Below are 20,580 nucleotides of genomic sequence, written 5' to 3' on the forward strand. Positions count from 1 at the left end.
CTTAGAGAATAATGATGGGGTGCAAAGGTTTTCTAGATGGGGTCAAAGAGGCATTTTGGGTCTCAGGAAGAGGATCTAAACAAGCAATGAGTGGCAAAAGACAGCAAGAAATGGCCTGTCAAAGTAGGTAACAGCAGAGATTAGGTGTATACAGCCTGGAGAAGGCAAGTTGAGATCACCTCTGAAGTGGTAGCAAGGCTGCCACAAGAAGGCAGCAGTGTATTTCCAACAGGGCAAGTTCAGCATTCCAAGAGCCAGCAAGGAAGCTGAGACATTGCTAGAGTGCAGCGGCAGGGGTGCTGGGACCATGCCCATGTTGTTCCTCTGAGCTTACCACTAAGCCTCGCACAAAGTAGGTACTCACTCCAGGAGGTGAAGAGTTTATAGAGTGCACTGGGGCCTATGGAGGTCCAAAGGAAGTCTAGAAAAGCAGGTCTGGCTCTCCCAATGCCACCTGGATTCTCCTCTCTGAGCAGGACTCTGTGTTTCATATGCAATCTGTAACCAAAGTCAAGATTGGGTTTTCTATGAAGAATATCAGTCCTAATGGAGATGAAAAATATTGAGCACTAATGTCTTGATAACAGCTCTCTAAGGAATGAGACTCCCATGTGCACATCACTTGGCCCAACAGTTTCGCCTGCCATCTGCTTCCACAGCAAGGACATCTCACAGCCTTCTCATGAAGGTAGCAGACAAGGTGTTCCAGTATTGGCCCAATGACTGATGGTGTTAAGTAACATTTCTCAGAAAGAGTTAAGCTACTTATTTAGTTCCTCTATTCACTTCTTCTTTTCCTAGCCCTTTCCACAAAGGATTTGAAGAGACCTAAAACATATAATCCTGTTTCATGGGATGGGCCCAAAGTTATCTCATTTTTTCTTTTTTTTTTTTCTTCTAGGAACCCTGGAGCCAGAAAAAGATGCAGTCCCAATCTCAGAACAACAGATTCCTGCAGGTAGGCAAACCAGCAGTGACAAAGAATGTATTTTCCCCGTGAATTGGTTCAGATAGGTGTTCACAGGGCCTTTCTCAACCTCCATCATCTCTGTCACTATAGGTAGTGAGCATGTCCCTCATCATCTCTGTCACCACAGGTTGTGAACAGCCCCTCCAGGTCCACCCCTGTGCAAGGGGCCTTTGCCACTGACCCCACCTCACTTTTAGTAACAGAAAAAAGCTGGAAGCTATTGCAAAGGCCAGGAAACCTGAGGCTGCCCATGGAAGGCCAGGCCAGGTGGAGAGAGGTCTTGCATGTGCCAGACTCAGGCCTGGCAGCAAAGGCAGGAATGCGGAGGCAGCACTGTCATCTGCCTGCAGGGACCTCTGAAACAGAGGTTGTGACAGAGTCATATGTTTGCCTGGGTCACTGGGCCAGCTTGCAATTTGCAGTGAGGAGGGGTTCAGAGAAGGTTGATGAAGTATCTCCCTGGTACCCTGCTGAGCTCTTCCTTAGAGGAAGGCCCAGGACTCATTGACACTCCCCATAGTGTCATCTGAGGGACTCCGGGGATCACCATGGAGGAGGGTTGGTGGCTTCAGTGACTCAACACAGTGACTGTGGGAGATGGAGAAAGGAGGAACCAAGAAGATGAGGTGGTCTAACATGGAGACTGTGGAGGGACAGCCAAGGATGGCAGAAGGGCCCTGCCTCTGATCCAGATGTCCTCATAATCATGATAGTGATTACCTTCTGAGCATGTGTCCACTTGTCCCTTGCCCTAACCCTCCAACTGGGGAGGCAGTCATCTCTCCTCCCTTGGGAAAGTGAGTCCCAGACTGTGGGAAATGAAAAAAAGGGATTGGGTGTGCCATGAAAAGCCAGTGCCTCATTGGGGTTGAAGGGCTATAAGAAAGGGCCTCTCAGAGTAGTGAATAGTTCTCCCAGATCCTAAGCATTCCAGCCTCTTTCCCACTTCTCTTCATTCCCCCTCCCTTTTGAGGGTGACAAGAGGAGACCTGCCCTCAAGACCTGGGTCTTCATCTAGGTTTTTCTCATGGAGCCTTGAGCAAGTCACTGAAGCTCTTGGTAGTTTCTGGATTTGTTTCCATTTCTGTAAAATGGGATAACTCCACCCTGCTCCATGGCTGTCAGGGCAGAGGCACTCAGATGGGCTTGGCTACCCACCCATCAGGCCTGGCCGAGCCTAGAACTTCAGTCACTGCAGAGTTGAAGATGCCTGCAGGGGCCTGGCAGCTACTCTGGAAGCTGTCTCTGCCTGGTTCCACCTCATTCCTCTCTGCAGTGTAGTGCTGGTGGAGGTGGAAACTCCCTGAGGTTGGTCAATGGTGTCTGTTACTATGCAGTGCACAGAGACCTTTCAGAAATCCCTACAGGAAGGCATTCTATAGCACATTGGTGGCTTTCAAGAGCCAATGGGGGAGGTTTTTGGATCCTCTAAATATAGAATCATGTCATCCGCAAATAGTGACAGCTTAATTTCCTCTTTTCCTATTCGTATCCCTTTAATTTCTTTAGTCTGCCTAATTGCTCTGGCTAGAGTTTCGAGGACAATGTTGAATAGAAATGGTGAAAGAGGACATCCCTGTCTTGTTCCCGTTTTTAAAGGGAATGGTTTCAGTTTTTCTCCATTAAGAATGATGTTGGCCATGGGCTTAGCATAAATAGCCTTTACAATGTTCAGGTATGTTCCTACTATCCCTATTTTTTCTAGTGTTTTGAGCATGAAGGGGTGTTGTATTATGTCAAATGCTTTTTCTTTGTCAATTGAAATAACCATATGATTCTTATCCTTAAGTCTGTTTACATGATGGATTACGTTTCTTGGTTTACGAATGTTGAACCATCCTTGCATTCCAGGAATGAACCCCACTTGATTGTGGTGCACAATTTTCTTAATATGTTTTTGGATACGGTTTGCCAATATTTTGTTAAGGATCTTTGCATCTATATTCATCAAGGATATTGGTCTATAATTTTCTTTCCTTGATGTGTCTTTTCCTGGTTTGGGTATGAGGGTGATATTAGCTTCATAGAATGCGTTCGGATAAAGAAACTGTGGTATATATATACAATAGAATATTACTCAGCTATAAAGAATAATAAAATTATGGCATTTGCAGGCAAATGGATGAAATTGGAGAATATCATGTTAAGTGAGATAAGCCAATCTCAAAAATCCAAAAGAGGAATGATCTCACTGATAAGCGGATGATGACACTTAATGGGGGGTGGGAGGGGGGCAAGAATGGAGGAAGGAGGGACTGTACAGAGGGAAAAGAGAGGTGGGAGGGGTGGGGGGGAAGGAACAAAATAACAGAATGAATCAAACATCATTACTCTGTGTAAATATATGAATATGCAAATGGTATGCTGTTACTCCATGTACAAACTGAAACAACATGTATCCCATTTGTTTACAATAAAAATTAATTAAAAAAAAAAGAGCCAATGGGGTCAGCATAAAGCAACTTGGGAAAGAAAAGCCCATGGTTAATAACTCTCACAAAGAGATGCATGAGATACTCCACTGCAGAACAGGGAGTGGGAGTGGGGCTCTACCACACATACAGTTGTGTGTACTGAAGACACACAGCAGGCAACTGGGCAATCCATGAGTTAGACATAAAACAGAGAGTTGCTTTTCCTAATGGCATGGAAAAGAAAAACAAAATATCAACAACACAAAGTCAGGTATGATTCAATCTGTACCAATGGCAAATTTGTACACAAGGAACACAAAGGTGCTGGTTTCCAGCCAGGAATTACCCACAAGCCACCAATGAGCTCTGACCAAGACACCCCCTCCATGAGATAGCCTGTCAGATATTCCTCTCCATTGTTACCCTTTCTGGGTATTAGCAGGCATCTCTGAGAAACCCAAGTGACCTTGTCACAGTGTCCTGTGCCACTCGAAAGGCAGAAAACACCACTGAGGAATGAAATCCCAGCAGTGCCCAAGACCACCTCAGCATGACTTGTCCCAGTATGCCATTTCAGGTATGGAGAAAGCTGCCTGTCTCCTCTAGGGCCACTTGCACTCCGAAAGGGTCCACCCTCAATGGCCCCATAGAGCCAATCTGCAGCCAGTTCATGGCTATGTCTGGCCCATGATTGGCACAGCACCAACTCAGGTCGTCCACTGCATGAGCTGCTTTGATGCTCCATTCTAGGTCATGGTAAATGATATTTTAGCTAAATCAAGAGAGGACTGTAATCTATTACAAACCTTTAACCTGCAACCCATTTCTCAATGGTTCTGCCAGATGAACAACAGTAATAGACTTCTGCCATTGCCCTGATCAGTCTGGGACACTGCCTTAATTCAGGCATTGTGGCACCAAGACCAGGAAAGAACACAGAATAGCACAGTTCCTGTGTCATTTGGAACCACTGAAAGGTCAATGGGCAATTTGGCAGCAAGGATAAGAACCTAATAAAGGCATCAGCATAAACCTGTCCTGAGGCAGGGTACATCTGTCCTGGGAAATGCTGGATTCATTCAGCCATAGTGGCTGATGACCACCTCAGGCTATCCAAGGCCTGAATAAACTCAATGACTTTGGGTGCTACTCTTAGAAAATGTAGTACCAGTAGCAGTTGCAATTTTGGGAAATAAAGCCAAACAAGAACAAACTGAAATCAATCTTTTGCAGTTGTGCAAAGGGATCTGTCAGTAGTAGATAATATCCATGTTAAGGGAAATATTGTTAGGGGAGTGTTGGAGTTTTGAGCTCTACCCCTGATGTGCAGTCGTGCTCCCATTTCCAAACCTACAAGGAAGGGCTAAATCTAGAGTGCACATGAAAGCAGTCACTGGTATGGCCCTGAGTAAATGTCAGCCACATGGAGCTAGAGACATGGGGTACCAGCTGTGGATGGCAGCAGCAGGAGTTCCTTGGAGTGTGGGAGGGAGCTCTACCAGTGAGGTGGCCAGCAGGACAGACCAGGCCAGGAAGCCTCTTTCAAGATGGAGATGCCTCTTATAGCTTCTTGGCCCAGTGCTCCTTGAAGGCTCCCATCATCTGCTTGTGAAAGCCTTCTTCTTTTAGGCCAAGTCTAACCCTAACCACCCCAACCTGATGATTTCCTCCAGACTCACTAAGACAGGATAAGCTTCTGCTCTACCCAAACCACACTAGTTTTATACTCACTTCTGGCATCACATCCTAATCTTTTGCTCTGCTCACTTGCTTAACCTCCTCACTGACAAGGATAAAAGGCAGAAGCCCAGTTCACCAGCTTGTTCCCTTAACAGTTGCTGGGAAATTTCTGAACCATGCAGATTCACATGGCAGTAGGGTGATGGTTGATGTCCTTGACACCTGATGGAGTCAAACTCTTCACCAGACAAGCTCATGGGTTCTTTCTTCCTTGGAATATGCTCGTCTTTTCTTTCTCTTCCCTGCTTCTGGCCCACCTGGGTCTCCCTCTGCTTTAGAGGCATAAAGGGAGACTGAAATTTGTCTCCAGTTTCTGGGGAGTTGAAAGTAGAATCCGTGGCTCAGGTGTCAGCCAGTTCTTGCTTCTGAAAGTTGAAACTACCATAGCCCACCAACTGTGGCTCCAGCTTCTGGAGAATTGAAAAAAAATTCTATTGTTGGATCACCAACAACTGCTTCATGTGTGAGAGCTCTCATCTCGTCAGCAGCTATCCAGGGAAGCCTGACCCTGGTTCTGGCTTCTGGGGAGTTGAGAGAAACTCCCATAGCCCACTAGCAGCAATTTCCAGTAGCTCTACTGCTGTGATTCCAGCATCTGGGAAATTGAGAGAATTCCTATAGCTGAACCACTGGATCAGGAGTACTTAGTTAGAGCCCATATGCTATAACTGGTGTTTTTCATCTTTTCCTTGTACTTGGCATGTGCCATCCAGGCTCTTTATTCCAATATGCTTATCCATTTCATCTTATAAACTCTCCTTCTGGCCCTGCATATGTAAGTTGTTTTTTTTTTTTTTTTTTTTTTTGTTTGTTTGTTTGGCACATTTAATTCAGCATTTCTCGTAAACAGTTTCTGAATAACTCTTAGGTATAATCATAAGGTTCATTGTGGAGGCTGTTAGCAGCTCTTCACTTCTTTCCCCCTGCCCCCTGCTACTTTTAATAAGGTAATGCAGGGTCACATGATAGATCCATTATCTCAAATCATCCTAGGTAGTTGTAATACTTACAAGCTAACTCAGATTGATTTGAAACAAAATATAATTTTTAAAGTTGCCTATAAAAATAAGCCACTGTAAAACCACTGTTTTAATGTCCAGAGGGGAAACTCGATTGATTTCCTTCAAACCTGACACCCTGAATAGATCCCTCTGAGGCCAAGCCTCCGGTATGGCAGGCCGCTCTTGTCCATAATCAGAGTCCATAGAATGAATATTACCACTCTCTTTATATGGACACTTGTTCCAGGGATTGACACCCCTCCTCAGCACCACTCATTATGGGACATCAAATTTACAGTGGTCTTAGATACAGGGAACCCTGACAGCAAATCAAAAGAGTCCCTTTGGGGTATGTATTGTATATTTGGAAAATATTCAAACTAGATGATCTAAAGAAAGATATTTTTTTTCTGCAACACTGCTTGGCCTCTATATGTGCTTGATAGTCAAGAGGGATGATTTCCTTGTTTCAACACCGTTCACAATTAGATCTCTACTACAAAAACAAATAAAATGGACAAAAGGCCCTTATGTGGAGGTCTTCATGGCCCTTAGTCAGGATACATAGAAGATTACAAAAATATACCAGACTCCTATGACCACACTGGCAATGGTAAGACTGATTGTTCCTACTTGAGAAGACCTGGGACCCTCTTGTACTACCTGGAAAAATAATTCTTCCATGAAGTGACAGGGTCCAAATGTCCACAGGGGTCCAGGAACCCAGATTGTTATCACACTGGAGGAGTCATACATCATATGTGGAATGGTGGGTGATTGACATGCCTACTTTAAGGCATTTCTTATAAAAAATTTTAAAATAATCCTCCACTTGCAATTACAGAGAGCAACTACATGTTTTGGTGATTATCTCTCTTCTGAATCTCCACTTGTACTAAAAATAAAGATGTTTTCAGAATTGTTAGCACACATTTTTGCCTGGGTTACTGGCCAACCAAGGCTGTATTTTCTTTGCTGGGCGTTTGAGGGATGCAATGTCTATTGTTTTCTGTATTTCAGGTATGATGACTATTACTGTATTCTCTGATGATGAAGCAACTGAAAATGACTGATATCTTGATTTCCATGGATAATCTACAATCAACTATTAAAAATACATTAAATGTAAGTAAGATAAATATTTGTAACAGTACTTATCATATAGTTCAAAATCTGAAAATTATATGAGAGGTAAAACAACTGAGTCATTCGTAAGTTAAAATATGTTTTCAAAATTCCTTGAATATATTCAACTAGAATGGTAAGGCATTTTCCTACATACAACATTATGTTTTTCCTACTATTCCAAAGGAATCTAAAAAATGATTTTACATGGAAGAGCCCAGATCAAAATAGCAGTGAACACATGGTGCCAAATGAACACAAGTTTCAGGTCCCTGTGTGGGTGCCAAAGCTGAATCTCCCAGGGACAACACCACCACTCCCAGATCAGCCTGCAGTTCTTTCCTGCCTGGGCTCAGCCAGAGGTTCCAGTCCACTTTATAGAAGAGCTCCACAAGTTGCAGCCCAGGTGGTGGGTGAAGCCAGTGGACAGCACAGAAGTGGTCACAGTCAAAGTGTCCCCACACCACCTTTTCCAGGACTGGTCTGGCCCCTTATGTCTGGTTCCAGTTAGTGCATCCTGTGGCAGTGTCTCAGTGCTCAGTCTGCAGCAGGCCATCACAGGTGAAGAGCTTGTGTGGGCTCTCTCCCTAGCAGTACTTGGCTATGAGGTCCTATTAGGTGTTCTCATGATGCACACTCTGGGAAGAGTTCCTGCACTTAGCCAAGCACAATTGGAAGTGATCTTCCACTGCCATGAAGAGGTTCTGGAATGCCACAACTGCCCTGTTGAGGAGTGCTTCAGGAAGAGTTCTTGTTGGGCTGCTGGCCCAGGACATGCAGTATTCATAGGTGCTATAGCAGCCATTGGCCAGGCAGATATTGCAGCAGTACTGCTTTGTGCTGGGGATGTTTGACATCACAGCAGCCATTGGTCAGTAGATTCTTCCTTTCATAGATAAACCCTAGATCGTCCATGATGAGGTTCTTCCCTTGAAAAGAGTTCTGGCACTGAATGCTTGGTTGGCTGCTATTGCCCAAGTTAAATTGTACTTTCCATGGAATGGATTGGTTGTGGTCCTGAGACTGGAGATTTCTATCTCTCACTGTCCTCTCTTCCTGCTTCAAGGTGCTGCTGAGGATATAGACCAGCCAGAGCCTGAAGACCAGGACCAGCATGGACCCCTTCTCCAGGAGTCAGCGCCTCACCATGGCAGCCAGCTTTACCACCCTGGTTGAGATGGAGGTGCTACAGCCAGAGAGTGGAGCAAAATCAGAGCCCAAGACCCAGTAGCATGGCCCCTTCATTCCCAGCATCCCCACCACTTGCTTCAACACTGGCCATGCAGTCCGCAGTCCAGCTTGTAAGTTAAAATATTGGAATATTCATTACTAATTATAAATTCAAGTATTCTTGGCTTCTTACTGTCTATAAAAGACAATATACTTGGGTCTCTTAAAATGTTTTTATAAATTGTTATGTAAAAAGCAGTAAAAAATTTATATGTGAAAAAGTAAAAAAGATAGTCTCCTTCCTGGGTGTTCATGCAAATATAAGATTACTAAGAATTAAAATCTAATTCATTTGTAATTGAAAACCCTAAAAAGTAATCCTTGAGGAGCCCTGACTGACCTTTACGGTAGAAATGCACCATCTAATCAGTCTTGAATGTCCAAAAGGAATGTATACCCAAAGACAAATGTGCCATTATATGGGTAAATGAAAATTCAAATGCAAAAGACTGGGTTTAACTTTAGGGGTCTAAACCCAAAAGTGGGAGCCATCCCAAGACTAATAACTCATTTCTCCAAACAGCAAGATCCTGAGTCAGGGGTTACCAACCTGTTTAAAATCAATGGCCATGACTCCTTTGGTAGCTAATAAGACCTCCCAATTAACCTTGGGACAGCATGTGGAGGTCCAGGTCCTCTCACCAAGTCCACACAGTTTTAGAAGTCAAGAATCATCACTGGTTCATAATCATCACTGTTAGACACTCCTGACATCAAACATTTGCAGGGATGTCAAACTTTAAATCTAGATACTTTATTCCTGTACTGAGCCCCTCTAAAATACAACGTGTGGACATTATTGAACAAACTATAGCCAGCTAATACTAAAGCATGTGCCTGTAGATATCCCTGTTGCTAAATGATTCACAGGTGGAAGCAGTTTTATAAAAATGATTCCATAAAAGCAGGGAGTGCAATAGTTACTGTGATAATATCATAAAAGCAAATGTTCTCCCCACTCACACTTGTGTCCCAAAGCAAACTCATCATTTTTATTCAGACCTTACAGTTAAAACAAGAAAAAAACATCCATACAGATTCCTCATATGGGTTTCTATTACTTCCTCCTGCTATTCAGAAGGAAAGAAAGATATTAAGAGCTAAACATACCCTCTGGGTCTTCTATCACCAAATTGCTCTTTGCATCCCAGCATCTTGCAGGGCTTTAGCTTCTTTCCAAGGAACAAATGTGTGGGGTTCATCCCAGATACATAGACAGGGCTTTAGATGGTGTATTAAACTGGGAGTGCAACTATAACCAAAACACTTTGGAGGGGACTGGTTTCTCTTTTGGCATGTTGTCCCTGCACAAATGACAATGTATTAGAAAAACAATGACCTCAGGACACACTGGCATAAGCATGCTAGAGGATGAATTCCCATAGGAGTAATAGGGGCAGTAACAACTCTTGTTCCCTGCATTAGTGTTTTAGTAAAATTATCCATCACTATGACCAAAAGAACTGAAAAGAACAATTTTAGAGTAGGATCATCAAGTATACTTGATGCTGATGGTTTTAGAGGTCTCAGTTCATAGACAGCCTCCTATATTAACTCAGGGTCTAAGGAGAGGCAGAATATCAGGGTGGAAAGATGTGATGGAGGAAAGCAGCTCAGACCATGACAACCAGGAAGCAGAAAGAGCTCCATTTGTCAAGGCACACTCCCAATGAACCACCGCCTCAAGCCATACCCTACCTGCCTACAGTTAGCCAAGTTCATCCCCAGACATGGAATAAATCCTTGATTATCTTATAATCAAATCATGTCTCCTATAAATTTTCTTGCATTGTCTCACATATGAACTTTTGGAGAATACCTAATGTGTAAACCATCATAACAAACAGCTTTACCTACCTTGAGGTAACACTAATACTGTGAAAATCGGAGGGCATTCAATTTCCTATGATCTGAGCAGGGAGGAGTTTGTGCACACTTAAACTCCACCCATTGCACTGGGGTAAACTCCTCAAGATAAGTAGTGGTTCATATTAGCCCAGTATGTCAGTTGTCCTATGTATTAGTTTTTAGAGGTGTCTTACACATTAAACTGAGCAACTAATTGACTACTTATGGTTACTTTTGAAGTAAATATTATATTTGTAGAGTGTTATTCTTTTGAGAAAGGTAATTGGTGATGAGATCATTTGAAATATTTAAAAATTTATTGTGAAAACAACAAACTACTGCAAAAGTCACTTTTACTAACTGTTCAATGGAACACCAATATGTTAAGAGGGATGTAATATAAGAAATGCATTCATGAAAGTATTTTCTTTACGTAGTTTCTCACTTTATATCGAGGAATGTGTTATATTTTAAATTATTGATGTTTGAAAATAACTGTCCTCTAAACAGGACACTGGAACTATGTATATTGCTTAGAAATGTGGAGTGTGTCACACTGCTGCCTGGTAATGTCTAACATGTTGCCCATTGTGTTGGATTGTGGCAAAAGCACCCAAGAAATTTCAAACAATGGTCTTTAGCATGGTAAGGAGTACTCCAAATGCTTTAAGTGGTAGAGAATCCACTGTCCACTGGTTATGACTTGTTTACATACCTTCCAGATAGTACTTTTGGGGAGGATTTTGTACATAAGCGACAAAAGAGGCCACACAGGTATTATCTGAAATGACAATAATGATGATAATCAAAGGCATATGATTAGATTTGATGCAAATAATGAAATTGTCTTTGTAAAATGGTAAGATTATAAACACTTTCTTGGTACATACAACTATGAAAGAGTGGAACAACCTGGCAACATCTCAGCATGAAAAAGAGTGGAACAAACATGCTTAAACCAGAATTAGTGAGTACTAGGAATAATCTCAGTGGTGGCTATGGATAAACATGATGGGTGGGTTTCCAAAGGGTATTAACCTTTGTTCACTCATATAACTGGCATGGGTATTGTAAATGCAGAGATTGTTCACGAACTTGGGAACAAAAACAAATACCTCATAAATTGGTAGAATTTCAAAAGAGACATCTACTTAACCTACCTAGAACAATGCAATGAGAAACAAGTAGGAGGAGGAAAGTGTAATACTCCTGAACCTACTACTGTGTAACATGATATCAGATTTCATATGAGAAATTCTACTGTTGTCAAACAGCAAGAAAGATGAAGGTGTCACAAGGAGCCATTTCATGTAAAACAGGCAACGTGTGGCTTCCTTGTATGTCTCCTTAACTCATTAAGTCTCAAGTTTTCCCCTTACTAATAATAAGGATATAATCTCTCAGGGGGAATGAGCATGTAAGAGACCAGAATGGGGAACAAAATGGCAGATAAACTCTAAAGCCTTAATTTATAATGTTACTAAATCTCTTCCTACTTTTCTACCTTAACAATGATTGGAATATGTCATTTTATACCCTTCCATTCTTCATCAGATCAACCATAAATAGGTGTTGATCAACTGGTCTTAGAATGGCCTAGGAGATATCACAAGAGGCCTCCACATGAAGGAAACTCCTTTAAAGAATTAAAATGAAAATACCAGCCCTTCCAACCAGCCACTCACTGGAAGCCTGGCTCATTCTGTTTCTCTCAATCAGGGCTATTCCCTTTCTCCTCAATGTAAATCCCCACTCCCACTCCCAGTTCATTAAAGCCTTGCTTCTATGTTCAGGGTCTTCTGAGTCAACGCATTTGGCCTGAATGAGGTAAAATTTCTGGTGAGTCAGAAATTCTCATCTTCACTATCACCACAGCAAAGGCCCCTAAGCCAACCAGGTCCTTCCTGCTTACCCGGAGGTCACAGTTGAAAAATACCCCTTGTTGTTAGCTGATGTGTCTCCCTGTTTTTATTACCAACAAGAACATACAGGTCAGTCAAACAGAGCTTCCCTGTGTATCCAAGGCAAAGTACTAAGCAGAAAAATACCCATGAGACAAGCAGGGAAGTGGAACAGCAAAGTACAGAACTGAGGTTACCCTGGAGGGCCTCTCACAAAAACCAGGGGGCCAGGGACAGCTTCTCAGACTAGGTGACATCGAAGTAAAGCTTCCTGCTTGGAGGTCATCACATGCTGAATTATTACTTCCAAATCACTGCAGTAAACTATTTCCTCCTTTTTGGGTACCTACAATGTACCAGGTCTCAAGCTAAGTGTCTCATACTTCCAAATACTGCCACCCACTACCTAGTAGTGATAACAGCAGTTCCACTGATGAAGTATGAGTGGCATAGAATAGTTAGAGTCTGCCAGGATCCTGCAGCCACAGTGGCTGGTCTGGAGTTGAAGGCAACACAAATGGTTCCGGGTAGAAGAGTCTCAATGGCAGAGCTCAGACTCTTAGATTTATCAGGAGAAGCATAAGCTTTGACCATGAAAGGAGAAACTAGCTCATCTTAATGATAAACAATAAAATGATAATTGAGAATGTGTTAATGGTTAATGGTTGAAAATTTTCCTTTGACTGATGTGCAAGTGTCCAAGGCAGTGAACACTGGAGCACACACAGGAAGTGGGTCATAAAAGGGATCCATCATATTCTCCTTGTCCTCTGTCTTCAAACTCTCAGCCAACCTCTTGTCAATAATGACTTTTCTAACAGTCTCTACCCTACTGATCATCTGGGATTTTCTATATAGAGCCAGCTGGAATCTCCTAGAGAACAGATGGACTTGCACTTGTTTTTGCATAAAAGGGCAAAGTTCTCTTGGTGGCATGAACTGAGACACACCTGAGTCTCTCTTACCCTGAGATGAATCAGCCAGGTGAGGAGGAGCACTGTGTGTGGAGGTCTGATAAGAAGGCAAAGATAGCAGTGGTGACACCTTGAAAAGGGACAGACACACAGGCTCTGCAGAAGAAGGGCAAGGAACAAGAGGGTCCCACAGCACCAAAGAGCTATCCCTGAGGCCACATTTCTGGACAGACCTTGGAGACACCCTCCTGTGGTATCCAGAATCTACCTGAACATCCACAGACCTCTGAAGGTAATTGGCTTGGAAGCCTTTTCCAAAGTCTGGTGATTGATTTCCAGTCTGCTTACTAAAGTGTGGGACAGCTCTGGGACCCTGTCAGCAGTTATTTCCTTCACAGAACCACTCTAATCCACGTGTGGCCCAGCAGGGACTCCTCACCAAAGCTGGCAATTCAGCAGTTCAGCAGAACACAGGTGCTTACCCTGAGCTCTGACTCTGTCATTCAGCAGCTTTCTTTTGAAAGCCAAAGCCAACAGATTTTCAGCCCAGTGAAGGTAACATCATGTGTTCACTTCTATCAATGTATATGCACACACATTATTACTTCAAACATTAAGGATATCTATTGAGAACGTGACACCTTGGACAGTTGAGAGACTGAATACTGTCCCCCAGTTGACATTGCCTAAAACTGACCAAGGATCAATATCTGGAATCTTCTAGTATGTCCTATGTATCTACAGGAGAAACACAGGTCTTGCAGGAGGTTCAGGAAAGAATATTAACTTGCAATTTTAGGACTTAGGTAGCTCTTTGTCCCTAGAGACTGCCAAACCCTGGAGAGTGGGAAATGCCTAATGTGGGTTACAGGAGAACAGGAAGGCCTCACTGTAAACATATGTGGAAACAGGAGACAGTCTTCCTACCACCAACCAGATGGCAGTTAGGTCAGTAAGCCCACATGGGCCCTATAACTATGTAACTATTTTGCTGCTGACTTCTATCCCTACAGAAATATTATCTTGTGTTCCAGGGAAGGCAAGGGACTTGCCCTGGGTAAAACACATTTCACTTTGTGGCCCAGCACTACAGTGGTACAAGGAAGTTCAGGAATGGGTGGACACATTGGAAGCTGTACAGAGTCAGGATGGCAAGGGATGTGACATCATGTAGATTAAATAGGGATGCCATTTACAAGGACAGGTGCCAATAAAGTCCAAAATATTAAGAGAGGAGGGGAGTAGTTATTAATGGTAGAAACAGAATGGGGATGAGGGACTTGCCTCTGCCAAGTTCTCTCTTCCAGAATTTGGAGGCCAGCCGGTTGTCTCTCTTTCGGGGAATGTTGTACCCATTCATACCAGACCACCAAGGGTGTTCCCCTTCAAGTGGATTGGTAGGCAGGCGGAACTTCTCCACACCCCACAGGAGATCCTCCTCACACTCCATTTTGGGGGCCACTTCAGTCCGTCCAAAACAAGCTCCCATAGTCACAGCTTCCTTTGAAGCTAAATCAAACCCGCTACACCGTAGTCCTCACTTAGACTAATAGCCTTTTGGCAACAGGTGCCACACAGTGGGTCATCATAAGCCGCATCATAATAGAGTATTGCTGAGTTTTTCCAGGCAGGCTGCCTACAGCTCCACCTGTGTCACCCCATATCATATTATGACAATCCCAGCCAGTGAGTAGCATGAGTGCCTCTATTGTGCAAAAGAGGAAACAGGTTTGAAAATATACAGTCACCAATGACTCTTCAGCCAGAAAGAGGCAGAACCCTCCTGTAGTGGACCGATTAGGCCAATATCAGAGAGGATGTAAAGCTAAATCACGGTGCCCAGTCTCATTTCTCATTCTGCTGTATGCTGACCAGGTCCATCCCATGAACCCCAGTCCTGTACACTACTGCGACCACTTGTCACAATGTCCTTGATTTTACCCTCAGAATGGCTGGGTTCTGACCCTTAACCCTGAGAACAAAGGTGACCTACACCCTCCTGAGAAAAGTTTAGTGTGAGCCACTCATGACACACCAGCCAGCAGAAGGAATGGTTCCTGACATTGTCCTTTCTAACAAGCCCATGCACTTATTCTAAGGTTTTATCCAAAGCTAATAAAGGATGCCAAGAAGTTCCAACACCTTCCCCATCAACTTGGAAGATAAGAATGAAGGATAACTCTTTTGAGATTTCTTAATTACAGTCCTGCAGTTGCATTGAAATGGGCTAAATGACATTCTGATATCTCATTAAGTCCATGGGGCATCCCAGACCTCTTTAATGAGGATGCCCACCACAACTCCCTCAAGAGGAGTTGTACAGAAATGACTCCGAACCAAATATGTGGGACCTCATACAAGTATCTTGTCTGCACATTTCTGTCCCTTCAGATGTAAGGTGGGGACCAAAGTCTAGCATTTAAAAGCCACAAACACTGAGTATGGTGGACTTGCACTGCAGGCCAGGTACCTTCCCCATCAGTAAGCTCTTGGCCATCACTTGACAAGATCCTACATCTTGCTGGCTATTTCCTCATCTTTTTTGTGCAAAGAGGGAAGGAGAGAGGCTTATATGAATCTTCAAAGGTCCTTCACAGTTCCAGTATCTGAAACTGAGATGCCTCTGTCAGCACTGCCAGCTGGCTTTTCCCCACTGAAACCTCCCTCACTCTCAGCCTCTTAGGGTCCAGCAACACCTTCCTACCACTTATGAATACTCAATAAACACCTGCTGTGTACCACGGGTATGTGAGGCACAGGGATATAATGCTGAACAAACTGATACTCCCCTCCTGGGACTTATGGCCAGGTAAGTAACACACTTATCTGGAGCTGAGAAGCCTGAGCTCCATACTGTGCCTTCCCTCTGTGGAGCCTTCCCCTGTAGTCCATTCCACTGTGGTCATGTTGAGTGGACTCTGTTGTCACACAATAAAATTTTCCAATATAGTAATAGATTTTGAGGCTGAGTTGTACCTTTATTCTTCACCATTCTCCATCCCAGCCCATACAGGGACTTCAGAACTTCCACCCAGATCCCAAATTTGCTAGGAGGTGGGATTCCTATTCCACATGAAGAGGAGGGGACTGAGGAGTTGCTGAGAGTCCAGAAGCACAGACAACAAAATAAGTTGTGGTCTCTATTTTTCAAGAATTTTATCCAGTGAGTCACACCTACTCTTCCCACAAATAGTTCCAAAGAACCAACTCTCAGTATATCCTCACATAGTGACTCCATGGCAGGCAGATGAGCAACTTCATCCCCTTCTATCACATGACTGGTGCATAGATTAAGCACAGACCAGTGGGACCTCTTTGTCCCCTATCTCCCCTATCTGCAGCCTACAAAACTTCTGAAACTCAGACCTGAGTTAGTTTATTCCCAAGACTACCCAAGTCCCAGACAGGCCAGGAGGACACAGGACTGAGTCTCTTCTCCCCATAATGTGCCCTGCAGCACAACTACCTCTCACAATGGTATCCTCTGTACCCTTGGAGAGTGTCCCCTGCTGTAAGCACAAGGTCCCCATCTCAAGCAACTTTCTTACCACCCATCCCCACCCCTATTCTAAATATTCCTTTCCAAACAGGGGTGACCACTGATCTTGGGTTGTGAAGTCTGCCATGTGTGTGTAATGACAGCAAAATATAATGGGCCCCTGGAGGGTCAGAGGCTGGCATTCCTCACCTGCTGCTACTGCCATTGTTTTACCTACAGCCTCAGTTTCCAGCCCACTGGAGTTCATCTGCAAGCTCTGGGCTAGCCTAACCCAGCATGACATCTGCCACTTCTCAAGGTCTCACTCAGCTTCCAGTTCCATTTGGTCAGTTCCTGCAACACTGACTAACCCCATTCTGTCCTGGATCTAATGTTAATCAAGTAGGACAGGGGAAGAAAATGAGACTGTCTACCCTGCAAAGGCATCCCTTGTTCTTTGATAGTGTAATAGCATAAATCTCAGTTTCAACAGCTTCAAAGATAATTCAGTTATCCCTCTTCAATCAAATGATCAAATATTCAAAGTGTCAAACAAAAGTGGATGAAAGGGAACCTCAGTTTTATAGTTTGGATGTGAGGTGTCCTCCAAAACTTTAAGTGTGAGAGAATGCAAGGAGGTTCAGAAGAAAAATCATGGGGTTATGAGAGTCTTAAACCGAGCAGTTAATTAATCCCCTGATAGGGATAACTGAGTGGTAACTGAAGTGGTAGGGTGTGGCAGGAGGAGGTGGAAACTGGGGTATATATTTCTATCTGGCAAGTGGAGACCTCTCTCTCTGTTTCCTCTCATCACATGAGCTGCTTCCTTCTGCCATACTCTTCTGTCATGATATTGAGCCTCCCCTTGAGCCCCAAGCAATGTATCCAGCCTTCTATGGCCAAAGCCTTCTATGGCCAAAGACCTCTGAAACTGAGCCCTCAAATAAACTTCTTCTCTCTTTTGTAATTTTTCTGGTTGGGTTCTTAAGTCACAGCAGCAAAAAAAAAAAAAAAAAAAAAAAAAAAAAAAAAAAGTTCTAAAACACCCAGAAACTTCAATTATTGAATTCTAGTCAAAAGAGAACACATGAAATAAATGGCATTCAGAAGAAGGATGTGTTTAAACAGTTATTTTGATCTGAACTCTCCTTGAGGCTATAGGCCAGGTTTGTTGTGGCCAAGGCCCTCAGTGAATGTTTGTGTGCTGTAAGCTGAGAAAGGCCCAGCAATGACCCACATGGATGCTCAAAGGCCAGGTCAGCATGCCACTGTCCCCGAGATCCCTCCAGGAGCTTCAGGTCAGAAGCGCACACCTCGCACATTCTTCAGGCAACTGCCCAGCACCTTGCAGGAGCTTGGCACAGGGCTGCTGTGGGCCCTGCCCTGCCCTCACCATGCTGCTGTACTGCAGGGAGGCACCTGATGAACACCAGGCTTCTGGCTGAAAGAGGGTTGGTGAGATCCTCTTCCCAAGGTTCATAAATGCTCACTGAAGATCAGCAGTTCTCAGCAACAGCCCAGAGGCTCCCCCTGACTAACAGCAAAAGGAGGCAGGGAGATGTCAAGGGACATCCTAAATCACTACAACCCCTCAGGTACCAAACCAAAATGACCTGGTGGGGAATCACCTGCTAGGAGAAGGGGGAATTGCTGTTCCTCCAGGAACTCCAGTCCCTGAACCTTCCCAGGAATTTCCCCCTGACCTCGGTCCACCTCCACCCTGTCCCGGATCCCTGCATTAGAATTCCTGTTTTCTTCCTGACTTCCATTTCCATTTCCCAGCCCTGCTGAACCATACACAGCCCCTCTGTCCACCCCCACCTTTTGGTCCAAGCCAACATAGTATCATGGAGCCAGGTTTACAGTCTCATTATATTCTTTACTGAGCAGAAAGGAAAATGTGTCTCCAAAAGCATAAAAATTTACTTCCACATCACTGAAATCCAAAAGGAAAAAAAAAAATTCATCTTCACAGGATAGTTTTCTTCACAACCCAAACCCTGAAGAGCTAAATTCTTTCCAGGCAACAGCTGAGCTCTCTGTATCTGGCATTTACAACCATGACCTCCAGACAGTGAAGAGGCATGCTTGAACCGAGAGGGTCTACTTCCTCCACCTTTTCTGTCCCCATGTGTGTGACACTCACACATGCTCCTGAGGAACGGGATAAGCAAAGAGTTGACTTTACAGAGATTCCTTGGGCTTGGGACTCAACTTGGGTCCTGGCCCTGCCCTGCACTGTCCCGTGACCTTGGGGACACATGTCAGTGTACTCGCTCATCAGTGTCACTGACCTAGCACCAGCATGTGTGATGCCTGGGCAGCCTGCCTGACTTGTAATGATGCACACTAAATTCTGCTTTTCCTTCCCCTGCAAAGAGCATGACTTGACTGTCCCCAGCATCAGCAAAGAGTGAGGGCATAGGTTCTGGCTTACTGAGGCAGTGACCCACTTGGAGAACAGCTTCAGCCTAACCCTAACCATTGTCATCTGTCAGGACTTCCAGTTTCTTTCCCTAATAGTTCCTTCTGGCTTCAGAGGTCAAGATCTTCTGTCCTCTGCAAGATCACATTCACTCCAGCCTTCAGATTTTGCTCCAGCCTGGAATGACCTCCCTTCTCCCTGCTCCCTGTACAAGGCCAAGGCCCACCTACTCCCACTCATAGGCCTTCTCTGCTCACTGGCCAGAAGTCCATCTTCCCCTAAAGGACCATTCACCAAGAGGCAGAGCTGTGGTTTGGCTCCCCTACTCACTAATCCATGGGGGCCACTGTCCTTCCTCCTCCAAGGTTCACCAAGGCACCTTCATAGCAGGAATCACAACCCTCCTTGTCCCATTTCTCTTGCCTTTTCTAAACTCCTTACTACAGGATTGAGCAATATAGGAAGGACCCCTCTGAACACCCATGAAGTGCTTCTACTCAGCACGCTCCCTGTGTCAGTGTTTGTTCATTCATCTGGCAAATACCTGAGAGTATAGAGAGTAGTAACACTCGTCATCCTGCCCCTTATCCCAGGAAGCCCCACTTTGCCCAGGAACTGAGGTACTCCTTCAGCACCCTTGCACATACATCTCCCCAGAGTCTATCTTTTCCCTCTAAGTGGCACAGTCAATGGATCCTGGAGGACAGGGTCACATCCTTCCTATGCATGCAAACCACCAGCAAGCAGAAGACTGTTTAGTGACAAACTTCTCCATTTAGTATGTTTTTTGGGAAAGAATAAAATTAAGCACAAATTTTCCCACCTGAAAAGCACCAGGATCTTTTTGGGTAGAGTAGCCTCTTGTGGGGAACTGAAACCTGCTGGGGACCTGAAGAGAAGCACAACTGGCAGTCTCTACTTGAGTCAGTCAGAATCTAGTAGGCCCGGTTCCTGACTGGTCACTCCTTTGTCAAAGAACACCTGTGTTGAGGGAGGACAAAGACACTGCTGATGTCATACAAGCTCAAGTTGGACAGTGTCACTGCTGAGCCGAGCCCATCTCAGCATTCCCTCTTCAGGGAAAGTAGGTGCTCCCATCCACTGACATGATCACAGCAAAGAATTTAACATGGAGCCCAGGAGTTTCAATCAATGACTGGACTTGGTAGATGCACTTGATTTGCTGTGTGCCAAAAAATATATTCTGACAATGTTCATCTAAATTTTTTTCACCTAAGTTTTTTTAATAGCAAGCTCGCCAATGCTTGTATGATAGCATTCTCTTTGGCTACTAAAATTTCCCAGTGGTTTTTGCAACCAAGAGATAGCCAAAGCAACAGTACCAGATGCACTGCAGGAGTGTTGTAGCTGTGGTGTGCTGGTCCCTCTGGTTCTCATGTCTCAAGGATGAAGCACCTGTCCAGGCCTGTGCTGACCCCCATACCACTCCAATCTTTCAACCCTCACAGCAACTCCAGATGTGGGTACATTATTATCTCCATTTTTCAGACTGGGAATTGAAACAAATATAAAT

At 44.2% G+C, this 20,580-nt stretch overlaps 1 protein-coding gene and 1 pseudogene across 14 annotated transcripts in view; one reads left to right on the top strand and one right to left on the bottom strand.

The window, feature by feature from the left end:
* LOC306642727 (THO complex subunit 1-like) overlaps positions 1-20,580 on the top strand; it is a 192,735-nt gene that overhangs the window by 45,811 nt on the left and 126,344 nt on the right. The window contains exon 4 of one of the 13 annotated variants that reach the window (XR_013758608.1): positions 902-1,256. The exons of 9 other annotated variants lie outside the window; for them this stretch is intronic. The gene's annotated coding sequence lies outside the window, so the exon portion shown is untranslated. Of the gene's footprint in view, positions 1-587; positions 876-901; positions 2,351-20,580 lie in introns of those variants that run through there. 3 more of the 13 variants (XR_013758616.1, XR_013758617.1, XR_013758621.1) reach the window with 3 other exon arrangements.
* LOC306642721 (SREBP regulating gene protein-like) lies at positions 7,260-11,862 on the bottom strand (annotated as a pseudogene). Its single transcript has one exon. The product of its transcript is annotated as an SREBP regulating gene protein-like (transcript).

Source organism: Sciurus vulgaris (genome assembly GCF_902686455.1).
Source record: "Sciurus vulgaris genome assembly, chromosome: 13".
In the NCBI taxonomy this organism is placed as follows: domain Eukaryota; kingdom Metazoa; phylum Chordata; class Mammalia; order Rodentia; family Sciuridae; genus Sciurus; species Sciurus vulgaris.